The 16212-nt window shown below is 44.9% G+C and overlaps 1 long non-coding RNA gene across 3 annotated transcripts in view; it reads left to right on the forward strand.

Annotated features, from left to right (window-relative positions):
• The window catches only part of LOC134910394 (uncharacterized), a 198711-nt gene that overhangs the window by 123966 nt on the left and 58533 nt on the right, over positions 1-16212 (forward strand). For 2 of the 3 annotated variants that reach the window (XR_010176186.1, XR_010176184.1), the window contains 2 exons: positions 2022-2099; positions 2733-2852. This is a non-coding gene — a long non-coding RNA (uncharacterized LOC134910394). Of the gene's footprint in view, positions 1-2021; positions 2100-2732; positions 3004-16212 lie in introns of all 3 variants that reach the window. The other variant, XR_010176185.1, reaches the window with a different exon arrangement.

Raw genomic sequence — 16212 nt, forward strand, 5'->3', positions numbered from 1 at the left:
CCGAGCGGCTTCATCTCCAGAGCTTTGTTCACCATTCAGAGACACGAGAGCATGCTGCGAGTCCTCATTCCCATGAGCCATGACCATGTCCCCTTTTTTGTGAGCAGTCACATCAATGCCAGGGCACTAATATAGCCCCAGTCCATCCCTGACCTTGGTGGTCACACTCTATGCTCCTGTTAGAATTGACCAATGACTGCAGTGAGACCCTTTCATTGATATACCGCCCAACATTTGGGAGGGGATCGGGAATCTGTGTGAGTGCTGAAGGTGGAACATCTTGGAGGCGTGGCTGTGCATCATGCCTCTTTTTAGTGACACATTGGGGGTGTGGTCACATCCCATGCCCTCATTTCCCTTCATACTGGGGGAGTGCTCAGTGCTCCCCAAGCTGCTGTGCTGCCCCAGCCTCTCTCTACAGTTTCTGGGAGCTCTTGCCAAAAAAAGACCAGTTCTCCTAACTCCCAAATTTTCTTCATCCTTTCGCTCATCATAGCAGACCTCCTGTCTGCTATGATGAGCAAGAGGATGAAGAAAATTAATTTGACATTATTTAATCAACCTTTTTTTAAGAAATAAATACTTTACCTCTGTAGCTTCTCCAGTGTAATGTGGAAGTGAAGAACTGGGGCAGATCCATCTACTTGGTCTCTTCACGGGAGCCAGTCAATTTAATACGAGAGCTGCCTGATAAAAAATAGCCTCCTTTCTTATTATAAGCATTTAAATAAAAATAACAAAGGTCACTCACTAGCAGGCCCAAGGCAGTCCAATATGAGACCAGTCCAGGGACAAAATTCTGGAAAATCCAAGTCAATTTACTAATTTCACTGATCCAGTTCAGCCATTTATACGTTATGTTTTATTGCTAGAATAAAAATGCACAAACAAATAAATGTTATAACTAATCAGCATTATTATAAGTATCACTTCTAAATCTGCCAATAAAGGGATTTTTAAATAACAAAATCAAATGTAAAATTTTGCTTTGGATAACAATCAAAACCCGCCAAACTGACTTGCTGAAGAACCAAACTGAATTTGTATTAATTGCTCTTGTGTGCCTTCTTGGTTACAGTAAAAACAAGAAAAAATGTTTCTTAACCCTTCTTTTGTTTAAGACAGTAACCAATTTATTCTAATTGGAATAAGAGAAAGCAAAACCCACAAAAAGCTGCAATGATATTAAAGTCTATTAAATATTTACTTTTCTTTCCAGTTTAAACTCAAAAGGGTAATTTATTTTTGGCAGAAAGTGCTGCAATTATGTTCAGTCAATCCAAAAGTCTAACTTGCTCATGCAAAATGCAAACAAATTAGTTAAAATGTTCTAATTACAAGGCTGTAAAAAATAAAACTATTGCCAGTCTAACTTTGTGCATTCTGCAAATTTTCCAATTTTATTCATAAGAATTTAAAGCTGCCTAACAGGCATTTCAGTGCTGGTTACCTGAACTTTGAACGCCTTTTCCACTCGATATAGCATTCAGAGCTAGAATAGCTATTTATATGCAATCTGATAAAACCTGTGTAAAATTAAAATTTTAAATACAGTACTTTAGAATGAAAGGTAAACTACAATATTTGGTGACACTGTGATCCTGTGATCGACAGTGGACCATCCCTTGATCATCGCTTGCCTGAAAAGGCCACTGAATTTATAAATAATAACATTATCATTTAGATTAAAATTCTACTCTGTTTTAAGTGCTGAATATAGGAAGATCTGATACAAACTGAAACATTACAGCAATAAATATGTATTTCGCTGAACATTTTTATGATGATATTGCATAATGCAAGAATTACATGTATGTCTATGGTGGGGAATTTAATTCAGTGCAATGTCCCAACAGACTTTGCCGCGATGCCAGCTGCGCACATATCGGCCATATATGATAGTGGCAGCATTGGGGAAAACTTGCAATGCCGGCGAGCACAATGTGCTCCTCCAGAACAGAATTTTTTTTCATATAATCTGTTTGCAAATCGCAATTCACATTGTTACTTCCAATTTCCAGGGTCCCGGCACTGATTCACCACACCCTTTCATATTTTCCATATACAATGACTATTGGTAAACTAGTCTGCACAATAAGGTAAGTGATAGCCACATAGATGAAACAATTTTAGTGCCAGAGTCAGGGTTGTCATCAGGGGAGTATTGGGGTACAAGTGTAAGGGGCCTGGACTATACAAGGTCTGCCAAGACCTGCCTAATCCCACCAGCCTTGAATCTTTATTATTATTATTTTTTTTTGGGTGGTCTTCTTCCTTGTCTGGTACTTGGGATAGTCAGAGAATAGCAGAGTTGCTGCCACTAAAACTTCTCTACAGCTGACTGGCTGAAGCAAAATACTATTGTCTGCATAGAAACCAGTCTGTGTTAACTGGGGATCCAAGGGGTGCAGGCTTGGTACTTGTGATGAATAGTCCATGCCAACAATTGGAAGGTTGGTCAAAATCAAAATGTGTTTCTGTTTTTGGGTAATATGTACACCCATCAGCCATAACATTAAAACCATTGGCAGGTGAAGGAAATAACATTGATTATCTTGTTACAATGGCACAGGTCAACGTAAAGGATACATTAGGCGGCAAGTGAACTCTTAGTTCTTGAAGTAGATCTGTTAGAAGCAGGAAAAAGTGCAAGTGTAAAGATCTGATTGACTTTAACAAGGGTCAAATTGTGATGAATAGACAACTGATTCATACCTTCTCTAAAATGACAGGTCTTGTGGGGTGTTCCTGGTATGCAGTGGTTAGCACATGCCAAAGGTGGTCCACTGAAGTGCCTACAATGGACACGTGCATTATAATTGGACCATGGAGCAATGGAAGAAGGTGGCCTGGTATGATGAATTACATTTTATTTTACATCATGTGGACAGCCGTGTGCATGTGCATCATTTACCTGGGGAAGAGATGGCACTAGGATGCACTACAGGAAGAAGACTTAGAACTAGTGCCCAGTGTGAGTGCGCAGTAGCAAAGGCAAATAAGGTATTAGCATGCATTATACAGGGTGGAGACAAGGGAAGAAAATTTAATCCTGCCACTATATAAATCATTGGTACGGCCACATTTGGAATACTGCGTACAGTTCTGGGCACCACACTATAAAAAAAGACATATTGGAACTCGAAAAAGTTCAGAGAAGAGCTACTAAATTGATCAAGGGCATAGAGTCATTGGACTATAATGAAAGGCTAACCAGGTTAGATACTAGTGATGAGCGGGTTCGGTTCCTCGGAATCCGAACCCGCCCGAACTTCAGGTTTTTTTACACGGGGCCGAGCGACTCGGATCTTCCCGCCTTGCTCGGTTAACCCGAGCGCGCCCGAACGTCATCATCCCGCTGTCGGATTCTCGCGAGGCTCGGATTCTATCGCGAGACTCGGATTCTATATAAGGAGCCGCGCGTCGCCGCCATTTTCACACGTGCATTGAGATTGATAGGGAGAGGACGTGGCTGGCGTCCTCTCCGTTTAGACTAGAGTACTAGAGAGAGACACTAATTTTGGGGAGCATATTATTAGGAGGAGTACTACTTGCTGCTGATAGTGTGACCAGTGACCACCACCAGTTTAATTAATCCGTTCTCTGCCTGAAAAAAAACGATACACAGTGTGACACAGTCACATACCATATCTGTGCTCAGCACAGTGTGCTGCATCATATGTAATACTGTATATCATTATCTGACTGTGCTGAGTGCTCACTGCTCACACAGCTTAATTGTGGGGGAGACTGGGGAGCAGTTATAGCAGGAGTACATATTTTAAGTACAGTGCACACTTTTGCTGCCAGAGTGCCACTGCCAGTGTGACTGACCAGTAACCACTGACCACCAGTATTGTGATTGTCTGCTGACCACCAGTATATTGTGATTGTCTGCCTGAAAAAGTTAAACACTCGTCGTGTGGTGTTTTTATAAACGCATTCTGCAGACAGTGTCCAGCAGGTCCGTCATTACATAATATATACCTGTCCGGCTGCAATACTAGTGTGATATATATATATTTTAATTTTATCTCATTATCATCCAGTCTATATTAGCAGCAGACACAGTACGGTAGTCCACGGCTGTAGCTACCTCTGTGTCGGCAGTCGCTCGTCCATCCATAATTGTATACCACCTACCCGTGGTTTTTTTTTCTTTTCTATCTTCTTGATACTAGTAGCTTACTTTAGGAGTCTGCAGTGCTGAGTCTGACAGACAGTGTCCAGCAGGTGCGTCATTACATAATATATACCTGTCCGGCTGCAGTACTAGTGTGATATATATATATTTTAATTTTATCTCATTATCATCCAGTCTATATTAGCAGCAGACACAGTACGGTAGTCCACGGCTGTAGCTACCTCTGTGTCGGCAGTCGCTCGTCCATCCATAATTGTATACCACCTACCCGTGTTTTTTTTTTTTTCTATCTTCTTGATACTAGTAGCTTACTTTAGGAGTCTCCAGTGCTGACAGACAGTGTCCAGCAGGTCCGTCATTACATAATATATACCTGTCCGGCTGCAGTACTAGTGTGATATATATATATATATATTTTAATTTTATCTCATTATCATCCAGTCTATATTAGCAGCAGACACAGTACGGTAGTCCACGGCTGTAGCTACCTCTGTGTCGGCAGTCGCTCGTCCATCCATAATTGTATACCACCTACCCGTGGTTTTTTTTTCTTTTCTATCTTCTTGATACTAGTAGCTTACTTTAGGAGTCTGCAGTGCTGAGTCTGACACAGTGTCCAGCAGGTCCGTCATTACATAATATATACCTGTCCGGCTGCAGTACTAGTGTGATATATATATATATTTTAATTTTATCTCATTATCATCCAGTCTATATTAGCAGCAGACACAGTACGGTAGTCCACGGCTGTAGCTACCTCTGTGTCGGCAGTCGCTCGTCCATCCATAATTGTATACCACCTACCCGTGTTTTTTTCTTCTTCTATCTTCTTGATACTAGTAGCTTACTTTAGGAATCTGCAGTGCTGAGTCTGACAGACAGTGTCCAGCAGGTCCGTCATTACATAATATATACCTGTCCGGCTGCAGTACTAGTGTGAATATATTTTAATTTTATCTCATTATCATCCAGTCTATATTAGCAGCAGACACAGTACGGTAGTCCACGGCTGTAGCTACCTCTGTGTCGGCAGTCGCTCGTCCATCCATAATTGTATACCACCTACCCGTGGGTTTTTTTTCTATCTTCTTGATACTAGTAGCTTACTTTAGGAGTCTGCAGTGCTGAGTCTGACAGACAGTGTCCAGCAGGTCCGTCATTACATAATATATACCTGTCCGGCTGCAGTACTAGTGTGATAGATATATATATATATATTTTAATTTTATCTCATTATCATCCAGTCTATATTAGCAGCAGACACAGTACGGTAGTCCACGGCTGTAGCTACCTCTGTGTCGGCAGTCGCTCGTCCATCCATAATTGTATACCACCTACCCGTGGTTTTTTTTCTTTCTATCTTCTTGATACTAGTAGCTTACTTTAGGAGTCTGCAGTGCTGAGTCTGACAGACAGTGTCCAGCAGGTCCGTCATTACATAATATATACCTGTCCGGCTGCAGTACTAGTGTGATATATATATATATTTTAATTTTATCTCATTATCATCCAGTCTATATTAGCAGCAGACACAGTACGGTAGTCCATGGCTGTAGCTACCTCTGTGTCGGCAGTCGCTCGTCATCCATAAGTATACTAGTATCCATCCATCTCCATTGTTTACCTGAGGTGCCTTTTAGTTGTGCCTATTAAAATATGGAGAACAAAAATGTTGAGGTTCCAAAAATAGGGAAAGATCAAGATCGACTTCCACCTCGTGCTGAAGCTGCTGCCACTAGTCATGGCCGAGACGATGAAATGCCATCAACGTCGTCTGCCAAGGCCGATGCCCAATGTCATAGTACAGAGCATGTAAAATCCAAAACACCAAATATCAGTAAAAAAAGGACTCAAAAATCTAAAATAAAATTGTCGGAGGAGAAGCGTAAACTTGCCAATATGCCATTTACCACACGGAGTGGCAAGGAACGGCTGAGGCCCTGGCCTATGTTCATGGCTAGTGGTTCAGCTTCACATGAGGATGGAAGCACTCAGCCTCTCGCTAGAAAAATGAAAAGACTCAAGCTGGCAAAAGCACAGCAAAGAACTGTGCGTTCTTCGAAATCCCAAATCCACAAGGAGAGTCCAATTGTGTCGGTTGCGATGCCTGACCTTCCCAACACTGGACGTGAAGAGCATGCGCCTTCCACCATTTGCACGCCCCCTGCAAGTGCTGGAAGGAGCACCCGCAGTCCAGTTCCTGATAGTCAGATTGAAGATGTCAGTGTTGAAGTACACCAGGATGAGGAGGATATGGGTGTTGCTGGCGCTGGGGAGGAAATTGACAAGGAGGATTCTGATGGTGAGGTGGTTTGTTTAAGTCAGGCACCCGGGGAGACACCTGTTGTCCGTGGGAGGAATATGGCCATTGACATGCCTGGTGAAAATACCAAAAAAATCAGCTCTTCGGTGTGGAAGTATTTCAACAGAAATGCGGACAACATTTGTCAAGCCGTGTGTTGCCTTTGTCAAGCTGTAATAAGTAGGGGTAAGGACGTTAACCACCTCGGAACATTCTCCCTTATACGTCACCTGCAGCGCATTCATAATAAGTCAGTGACAAGTTCAAAAACTTTGGGCGACAGCGGAAGCAGTCCACTGACCAGTAAATCCCTTCCTCTTGTAACCAAGCTCACGCAAACCACCCCACCAACTCCCTCTGTGTCAATTTCCTCCTTCCCCAGGAATGCCAATAGTCCTGCAGGCCATGTCACTGGCAATTCTGACGAGTCCTCTCCTGCCTGGGATTCCTCCGATGCATCCTTGCGTGTAACGCCTACTGCTGCTGGCGCTGCTGTTGTTGCTGCTGGGAGTCGATGGTCATCCCAGAGGGGAAGTCGTAAGACCACTTTTACTACTTCCACCAAGCAATTGACTGTCCAACAGTCCTTTGCGAGGAAGATGAAATATCACAGCAGTCATCCTGCTGCAAAGCGGATAACTGAGGCCTTGGCATCCTGGGTGGTGATAAACGTGGTTCCGGTATCCATCATTACTGCAGAGCCAACTAGAGACTTGTTGGAGGTACTGTGTCCCCGGTACCAAATACCATCTAGGTTCCATTTCTCTAGGCAGGCGATACCGAAAATGTACACAGACCTCAGAAAAAGAGTCACCAGTGTCCTAAAAAATGCAGCTGTACCCAATGTCCACTTAACCACGGACATGTGGACAAGTGGAGCAGGGCAGGGTCAGGACTATATGACTGTGACAGCCCACTGGGTAGATGTATGGACTCCCGCCGCAAGAACAGCAGCGGCGGCACCAGTAGCAGCATCTAGCAAACGCCAACTCTTTCCTAGGCAGGCTACGCTTTGTATCACCGGTTTCCAGAATACGCACACAGCTGAAAACCTCTTACGGCAACTGAGGAAGATCATCGCGGAATGGCTTACCCCAATTGGACTCTCCTGTGGATTTGTGGCATCGGACAACGCCAGCAATATTGTGTGTGCATTAAATATGGGCAAATTCCAGCACGTCCCATGTTTTGCACATACCTTGAATTTGGTGGTGCAGAATTATTTTAAAAAACGAGAGGGGCGTGCAAGAGATGCTGTCGGTGGCCAGAAGAATTGCGGGACACTTTGGGCGTACAGGCACCACGTACAGAAGACTGGAGCACCACCAAAAACGCCTGAACCTGCCCTGCCATCATCTGAAGCAAGAAGTGGTAACGAGGTGGAATTCAACCCTATATATGCTTCAGAGGTTGGAGGAGCAGCAAAAGGCCATTCAAGCCTATACAATTGAGCACGATATAGGAGGTGGAATGCACCTGTCTCAAGCGCAGTGGAGAATGATTTCAACGTTGTGCAAGGTTCTGCTGCCCTTTGAACTTGCCACACGTGAAGTCAGTTCAGACACTGCCAGCCTGAGTCAGGTCATTCCCCTCATCAGGCTTTTGCAGTAGAAGCTGGAGACATTGAAGGAGGAGCTAACACAGAGCGATTCCGCAAGGCATGTGGGACTTGTGGATGGAGCCCTTAATTCGCTTAACAAAGATTCACGGGTGGTCAATCTGTTGAAATCAGAGCACTACATTTTGGCCACCGTGCTCGATCCTAGATTTAAAACCTACCTTGGATCTCTCTTTCCGGCACACACAAGTCTGCTGGGGTTCAAAGACCTGCTGGTGAGAAAATTGTCAAGTCAAGCGGAACGCGACCTGTCAACATCTCTTCCTTCACATTCTCCCGCAACTGGGGGTGCGAGGAAAAGGCTCAGAATTCCGAGCCCACCCGTTGGCGGTGATGCAGGGCAGTCTGGAGCGACTGCTGATGCTGACATCTGGTCCGGACTGAAGGACCTGCCAACGATTACTAACATGTCGTCTACTGGCACTGCATATGATTCTCTCCCCATTGAAAGAATGGTGGAGGATTATATGAGTGACCGCATCCAAGTAGGCACGTCAGACAGTCCGTACTTATACTGGCAGGAAAAAGAGGCAATTTGGAGGCCCTTGCACAAACTGGCTTTATTCTACCTAAGTTGCCCTCCCACAAGTGTGTACTCCGAAAGAGTGTTTAGTGCCGCCGCTCACCTTGTCAGCAATCGGCGTACGAGGTTACTTCCAGAAAATGTGGAGAAGATGATGTTCATTAAAATGAATTATAATCAATTCCTCCGTGGAGACATTGACCAGCAGCAATTGCCTCCACAAAGTACACAGGGAGCTGAGATGGTGGATTCCAGTGGGGACGAATTGATAATCTGTGAGGAGCGGGATGTACATGGTGATATATCGGAGGATGATGATGAGGTGGACATCTTGCCTCTGTAGAGCCAGTTTGTGCAAGGAGAAATTAATTGCTTCTTTTTCGGTGAGGGTCCAAACCAACCCGTCATTTCAGTCACAGTCGTGTTGCAGACCCTGTCACTGAAATGATGGGTTGGTTAAAGTGTGCATGTCCTGTTTATACAACATAAGGGTGGGTGGGAGGGCCCAAGGACAATTCCATCTTGCACCTCTTTTTTCTTTCATTTTTCTTTGCGTCATGTGCTGTTTGGGGAGTGTTTTTTGGAAGGGCCATCCTGCGTGACACTGCAGTGCCACTCCTAGATGGGCCAGGTGTTTGTGTCGGCCACTAGGGTCGCTTAGCTTACTCACACAGCTACCTCATTGTGCCTCTTTTTTTCTTTGCGTCATGTGCTGTTTGGGGAGTGTTTTTTGGAAGGGCCATCCTGCGTGACACTGCAGTGCCACTCCTAGATGGGCCAGGTGTTTGTGTCGGCCACTAGGGTCGCTTAGCTTACTCACACAGCTACCTCATTGCGCCTCTTTTTTTCTTTGCGTCATGTGCTGTTTGGGGAGTGTTTTTTGGAAGGGCCATCCTGCGTGACACTGCAGTGCCACTCCTAGATGGGCCAGGTGTTTGTGTCGGCCACTAGGGTCGCTTAGCTTACTCACACAGCTACCTCATTGCGCCTCTTTTTTTCTTTGCGTCATGTGCTGTTTGGGGAGTGTTTTTTGGAAGGGCCATCCTGCGTGACACTGCAGTGCCACTCCTAGATGGGCCAGGTGTTTGTGTCGGCCACTAGGGTCGCTTAGCTTACTCACACAGCTACCTCATTGCGCCTCTTTTTTTCTTTGCGTCATGTGCTGTTTGGGGAGTGTTTTTTGGAAGGGCCATCCTGCGTGACACTGCAGTGCCACTCCTAGATGGGCCAGGTGTTTGTGTCGGCCACTAGGGTCGCTTAGCTTACTCACACAGCTACCTCATTGCGCCTCTTTTTTTCTTTGCGTCATGTGCTGTTTGGGGAGTGTTTTTTGGAAGGGCCATCCTGCGTGACACTGCAGTGCCACTCCTAGATGGGCCAGGTGTTTGTGTCGGCCACTAGGGTCGCTTAGCTTACTCACACAGCTACCTCATTGCGCCTCTTTTTTTCTTTGCGTCATGTGCTGTTTGGGGAGTGTTTTTTGGAAGGGCCATCCTGCGTGACACTGCAGTGCCACTCCTAGATGGGCCAGGTGTTTGTGTCGGCCACTAGGGTCGCTTAGCTTACTCACACAGCTACCTCATTGCGCCTCTTTTTTTCTTTGCGTCATGTGCTGTTTGGGGAGTGTTTTTTGGAAGGGCCATCCTGCGTGACACTGCAGTGCCACTCCTAGATGGGCCAGGTGTTTGTGTCGGCCACTAGGGTCGCTTAGCTTAGTCATCCAGCGACCTCGGTGCAAATTTTAGGACTAAAAATAATATTGTGAGGTGTGAGGTGTTCAGAATAGACTGAAAATGAGTGAAAATTATGGTTTTTGAGGTTAATAATACTTTGGGATCAAAATGACCCCCAAATTCTATGATTTAAGCTGTTTTTTAGGGTTTTTTGAAAAAAACACCCGAATCCAAAACACACCCGAATCCGACAAAAAAATTCGGTGAGGTTTTGCCAAAACGCGGTCGAACCCAAAACACGGCCGCGGAACCGAACCCAAAACCAAAACACAAAACCCGAAAAATTTCAAGTGCACATATCTATTAGATACATTTACATTACAAAAGAGGCAACTAATAGGAGATTTGATTAATATGTATAAATACATTGAGGAGCAAAATAGGGAAGTATCAGGCAATCTGTTTATCAAGAGATCTGTACACAGAACACGTGGCCACCCCCTTAGGTTAGAGGAGAGGACTTTCCAAACCCAGCGAAGGAAGGGTTTCTTCACAGTGAGGGCAGTAAAGATATAGGATTCTCTGCTGGAGAAGGTTGTCTTGGATGACTCAATTGATAAGTTAAAGAAAGGGTTGGACAAATTTTTAGCGGAAAAAGAAATCCAAGGATACAACCTCTAATTAGATTAAATATTGGTTTAACTCGATGGACAAACTCTCTTTTTTCAACTTTTACAACTATGTTTCTATGTTACTAAGACAAGATGGTGGAGAAAGTGTGTTGCTCAGGACACTGTTGTACTGGGAAACCTTGGGTCCTGGCATTCAAATGGATGTTACTTTGACATGTACCACCTACCTAAATATTGCTGAAGACCAAGTACACCCCTTCATGGTAAAAGTATTCCCTGATGGCAGTGGCCTCTTTCAGCAGGATAATGCACCCTACCTAGTTTCGGATTGGAGCATGAAGGGCCCCCAGGTGGAATGCAGTGGTAGGGGGCCATGCTTAGGCGTGTGGCCAGTCTTCAGAGGGGGTGTGGCCAGCCACCACAGAGGTTTGGTTAATCATTATGGAGAGCATGGTCTGGGCCCCTTGATAAATATATATAGCAAATATTTCTAGTACATGCATGATAATATAACAGATTAATAACGGCAATGCACCTTAATCCTGTGCAGTATAAATTAACATATGTATAATGTATAATTCAAGTGCACAGTCTGGAACCTAATTCATAGAGGAGATGGGCCTCCTGGCAGTGGTGCCCACCGGGGGTTTCCCTGTACCCTTGTGGGCCAGTCGAATGCTGACTAGTGATGAGCGGGTTCGGTTCCTCGGAAACCGAACCCCCCCCCGAACTTCACCCATTTTACACGGGTCCGAGGCATACTCGGATTCTCCCGTATGGCTCGGTTAAACCGAGCGTGCCCGAACGTCATCATCCCGCTGTCGGATTCTCGCGAGATTCGGATTCTATATAAGCAGCCGCACGTCGCCGCCATTTTCACTCGTGCATTGGAAATGTTAGGGAGAGGACGTGGCTGGCGTCCTCTCCGTTTATTGTTAAACTTGATTGTGCTTTATTGCTTAATTGTGGGGAGGACGTGGGAGCAGCTGTATAATATAGGAGGAGTACAGTGCAGAGTTTTGCTGATCAGTGACCACCAGTTTTATCCGTTCTCTGCCTGAAAAAAATGCTCCTTATCTGTGCTCAGTGTGCTGCATATATCTGTGCTCAGTGCTCACACTGCTTAATTGTGGGGACTGGGGAGCAGCTGTATTATATAGGAGGAGTGCAGTGCAGAGTTTTGCTGACAGTGACCACCAGTATACGTTGTCTGCCTGAAAAAAACGCTCCTTATCTGTGCTCAGTGTGCTGCATATATCTGTGCTCACACTGCTTAATTGTGGGGACTGGGGAGCAGCTGTATTATATAAGAGGAGTACAGTGCAGAGTTTTGCTGACAGTGACCACCAGTATACGTTGTCTGCCTGAAAAACACTCCATATCTGTGCTCAGTGTGCTGCATATATCTGTGCTCACACTGCTTTATTGTGGGCACTGGGGACCACCAGTATATTATATAGGAGGAGTACAGTGCAGAGTTTTGCTGACCAGTGACCACCAGTATCTCCATATCTGTGCTGCATTGTAGTATATAGTAGGAGTACAGTGCATAATTTTGCTGACCACCAGTATATAATATATAGGAGTACGGTACAGAAGGCCACTGCTGTACCTACCTCTGTGTCGTCAAGTATACTATCCATCCATACCTGTGGTGCATTTCAGTTTTGCACAGTTTGCTGACCACCAGTATATAATATATATAGCAGTACGGTACAGTAGGCCACTGCTGTACCTACCTCTGTGTCGTCAAGTTTACTATCCATCCATACCTGTGGTGCATTTCAGTTTTGCACAGTTTGCTGACCACCAGTATATAATATATATAGCAGTACGGTACAGTAGGCCACTGTTGTACCTACCTCTGTGTCGTCAAGTATACTATCCATCCATACCTGTGGTGCATTTCAGTTTTGCACAGTTTGCTGACCACCAGTATATAATATATATAGCAGTACGGTACAGTAGGCCACTGCTGTACCTACCTCTGTGTCGTCAAGTATACTATCCAGCCATACCTGTGGTGCATTTCAGTTTTGCACAGTTTGCTGACCACCAGTATATAATATATATAGCAGTACGGTACAGTAGGCCACTGCAGTACCTACCTCTGTGTCGTCAAGTATACTATCCATCCATACCTGTGGTGCATTTCAGTTTTGCACAGTTTGCTGACCACCAGTATATAATATATATAGCAGTACGGTACAGTAGGCCACTCCTAGATGGGCCAGGTGTTTGTGTCGGCCACTAGGGTCGCTTAGCTTACTCACACAGCTACCTCATTGCGCCTCTTTTTTTCTTTGCGTCATGTGCTGTTTGGGGAGTGTTTTTTGGAAGGGCCATCCTGCGTGACACTGCAGTGCCACTCCTAGATGGGCCAGGTGTTTGTGTCGGCCACTCGGGTCGCTTAGCTTACTCACACAGCTACCTCATTGCGCCTCTTTTTTTCTTTGCGTCATGTGCTGTTTGGGGAGTGTTTTTTTGAAGGGCCATCCTGCGTGATACTGCAGTGCCACTCCTAGATGGGCCAGGTGTTTGTGTCGGCCACTAGGGTCGCTTAGCTTACTCACACAGCTACCTCATTGCGCCTCTTTTTTTCTTTGCGTCATGTGCTGTTTGGGGAGTGTTTTTTGGAAGGGCCATCCTGCGTGACACTGCAGTGCCACTCCTAGATGGGCCAGGTGTTTGTGTCGGCCACTAGGGTCGCTTAGCTTAGTCATCCAGCGACCTCGGTGCAAATTTTAGGACTAAAAATAATATTGTGAGGTGTGAGGTGTTCAGAATAGACTGAAAATGAGTGAAAATTATGGTTTTTGAGGTTAATATTACTTTGGGATCAAAATGACCCCCAAATTCTATGATTTAAGCTGTTTTTTAGGGTTTTTTGAAAAAAACACCCGAATCCAAAACACACCCGAATCCGACAAAAAAATTCGGTGAGGTTTTGCCAAAACGCGGTCGAACCCAAAACACGGCCGCGGAACCGAACCCAAAACCAAAACACAAAACCCGAAAAATTTCAAGTGCACATATCTATTAGATACATTTACATTACAAAAGAGGCAACTAATAGGAGATTTGATTAATATGTATAAATACATTGAGGAGCAAAATAGGGAAGTATCAGGCAATCTGTTTATCAAGAGATCTGTACACAGAACACGTGGCCACCCCCTTAGGTTAGAGGAGAGGACTTTCCAAACCCAGCGAAGGAAGGGTTTCTTCACAGTGAGGGCAGTAAAGTTATAGGATTCTCTGCTGGAGAAGATTGTCTTGGATGACTCAATTGATAAGTTAAAGAAAGGGTTGGACAAATTTTTAGCGGAAAAAGAAATCCAAGGATACAACCTCTAATTAGATTAAATATTGGTTTAACTCGATGGACAAACTCTCTTTTTTCAACTTTTACAACTATGTTTCTATGTTACTAAGACAAGATGGTGGAGAAAGTGTGTTGCTCAGGACACTGTTGTACTGGGAAACCTTGGGTCCTGGCATTCAAATGGATGTTACTTTGACATGTACCACCTACCTAAATATTGCTGAAGACCAAGTACACCCCTTCATGGTAAAAGTATTCCCTGATGGCAGTGGCCTCTTTCAGCAGGATAATGCACCCTACCTAGTTTCGGATTGGAGCATGAAGGGCCCCCAGGTGGAATGCAGTGGTAGGGGGCCATGCTTAGGCGTGTGGCCAGTCTTCAGAGGGGGTGTGGCCAGCCACCACAGAGGTTTGGTTAATCATTATGGAGAGCATGGTCTGGGCCCCTTGATAAATATATATAGCAAATATTTCTAGTACATGCATGATAATATAACAGATTAATAACGGCAATGCACCTTAATCCTGTGCAGTATAAATTAACATATGTATAATGTATAATTCAAGTGCACAGTCTGGAACCTAATTCATAGAGGAGATGGGCCTCCTGGCAGTGGTGCCCACCGGGGGTTTCCCTGTACCCTTGTGGGCCAGTCGAATGCTGACTAGTGATGAGCGGGTTCGGTTCCTCGGAAACCGAACCCCCCCGAACTTCACCCATTTTACACGGGTCCGAGGCATACTCGGATTCTCCCGTATGGCTCGGTTAAACCGAGCGTGCCCGAACGTCATCATCCCGCTGTCGGATTCTCGCGAGATTCGGATTCTATATAAGCAGCCGCGCGTCGCCGCCATTTTCACTCGTGCATTGGAAATGTTAGGGAGAGGACGTGGCTGGCGTCCTCTCCGTTTATTGTTAAACTTGATTGTGCTTTATTGCTTAATTGTGGGGAGGACTGGGGAGCAGCTGTATAATATAGGAGGAGTACAGTGCAGAGTTTTGCTGATCAGTGACCACCAGTTTTATCCGTTCTCTGCCTGAAAAAAACGCTCCTTATCTGTGCTCAGTGTGCTGCATATATCTGTGCTCAGTGCTCACACTGCTTAATTGTGGGGACTGGGGAGCAGCTGTATTATATAGGAGGAGTGCAGTGCAGAGTTTTGCTGACAGTGACCACCAGTATACGTTGTCTGCCTGAAAAAAACGCTCCTTATCTGTGCTCAGTGTGCTGCATATATCTGTGCTCACACTGCTTAATTGTGGGGACTGGGGAGCAGCTGTATTATATAAGAGGAGTACAGTGCAGAGTTTTGCTGACAGTGACCACCAGTATACGTTGTCTGCCTGAAAAACACTCCATATCTGTGCTCAGTGTGCTGCATATATCTGTGCTCACACTGCTTTATTGTGGGCACTGGGGACCACCAGTATATTATATAGGAGGAGTTTTGCTGACCAGTGACCACCAGTATCTCCATATCTGTGCTGCATTGTAGTATATAGTAGGAGTACAGTGCATAATTTTGCTGACCACCAGTATATAATATATAGGAGTACGGTACAGAAGGCCACTGCTGTACCTACCTCTGTGTCGTCAAGTATACTATCCATCCATACCTGTGGTGCATTTCAGTTTTGCACAGTTTGCTGACCACCAGTATATAATATATATAGCAGTACGGTACAGTAGGCCACTGCTGTACCTACCTCTGTGTCGTCAAGTTTACTATCCATCCATACCTGTGGTGCATTTCAGTTTTGCACAGTTTGCTGACCACCAGTATATAATATATATAGCAGTACGGTACAGTAGGCCACTGTTGTACCTACCTCTGTGTCGTCAAGTATACTATCCATCCATACCTGTGGTGCATTTCAGTTTTGCACAGTTTGCTGACCACCAGTATATAATATATATAGCAGTACGGTACAGTAGGCCACTGCTGTACCTACCTCTGTGTCGTCAAGTATACTATCCATCCATACCTGTGGTG

The sequence above is a fragment of the Pseudophryne corroboree genome, chromosome 4 (genome assembly GCF_028390025.1).
Source record: "Pseudophryne corroboree isolate aPseCor3 chromosome 4, aPseCor3.hap2, whole genome shotgun sequence".
Lineage (NCBI taxonomy): Eukaryota > Metazoa > Chordata > Amphibia > Anura > Myobatrachidae > Pseudophryne > Pseudophryne corroboree.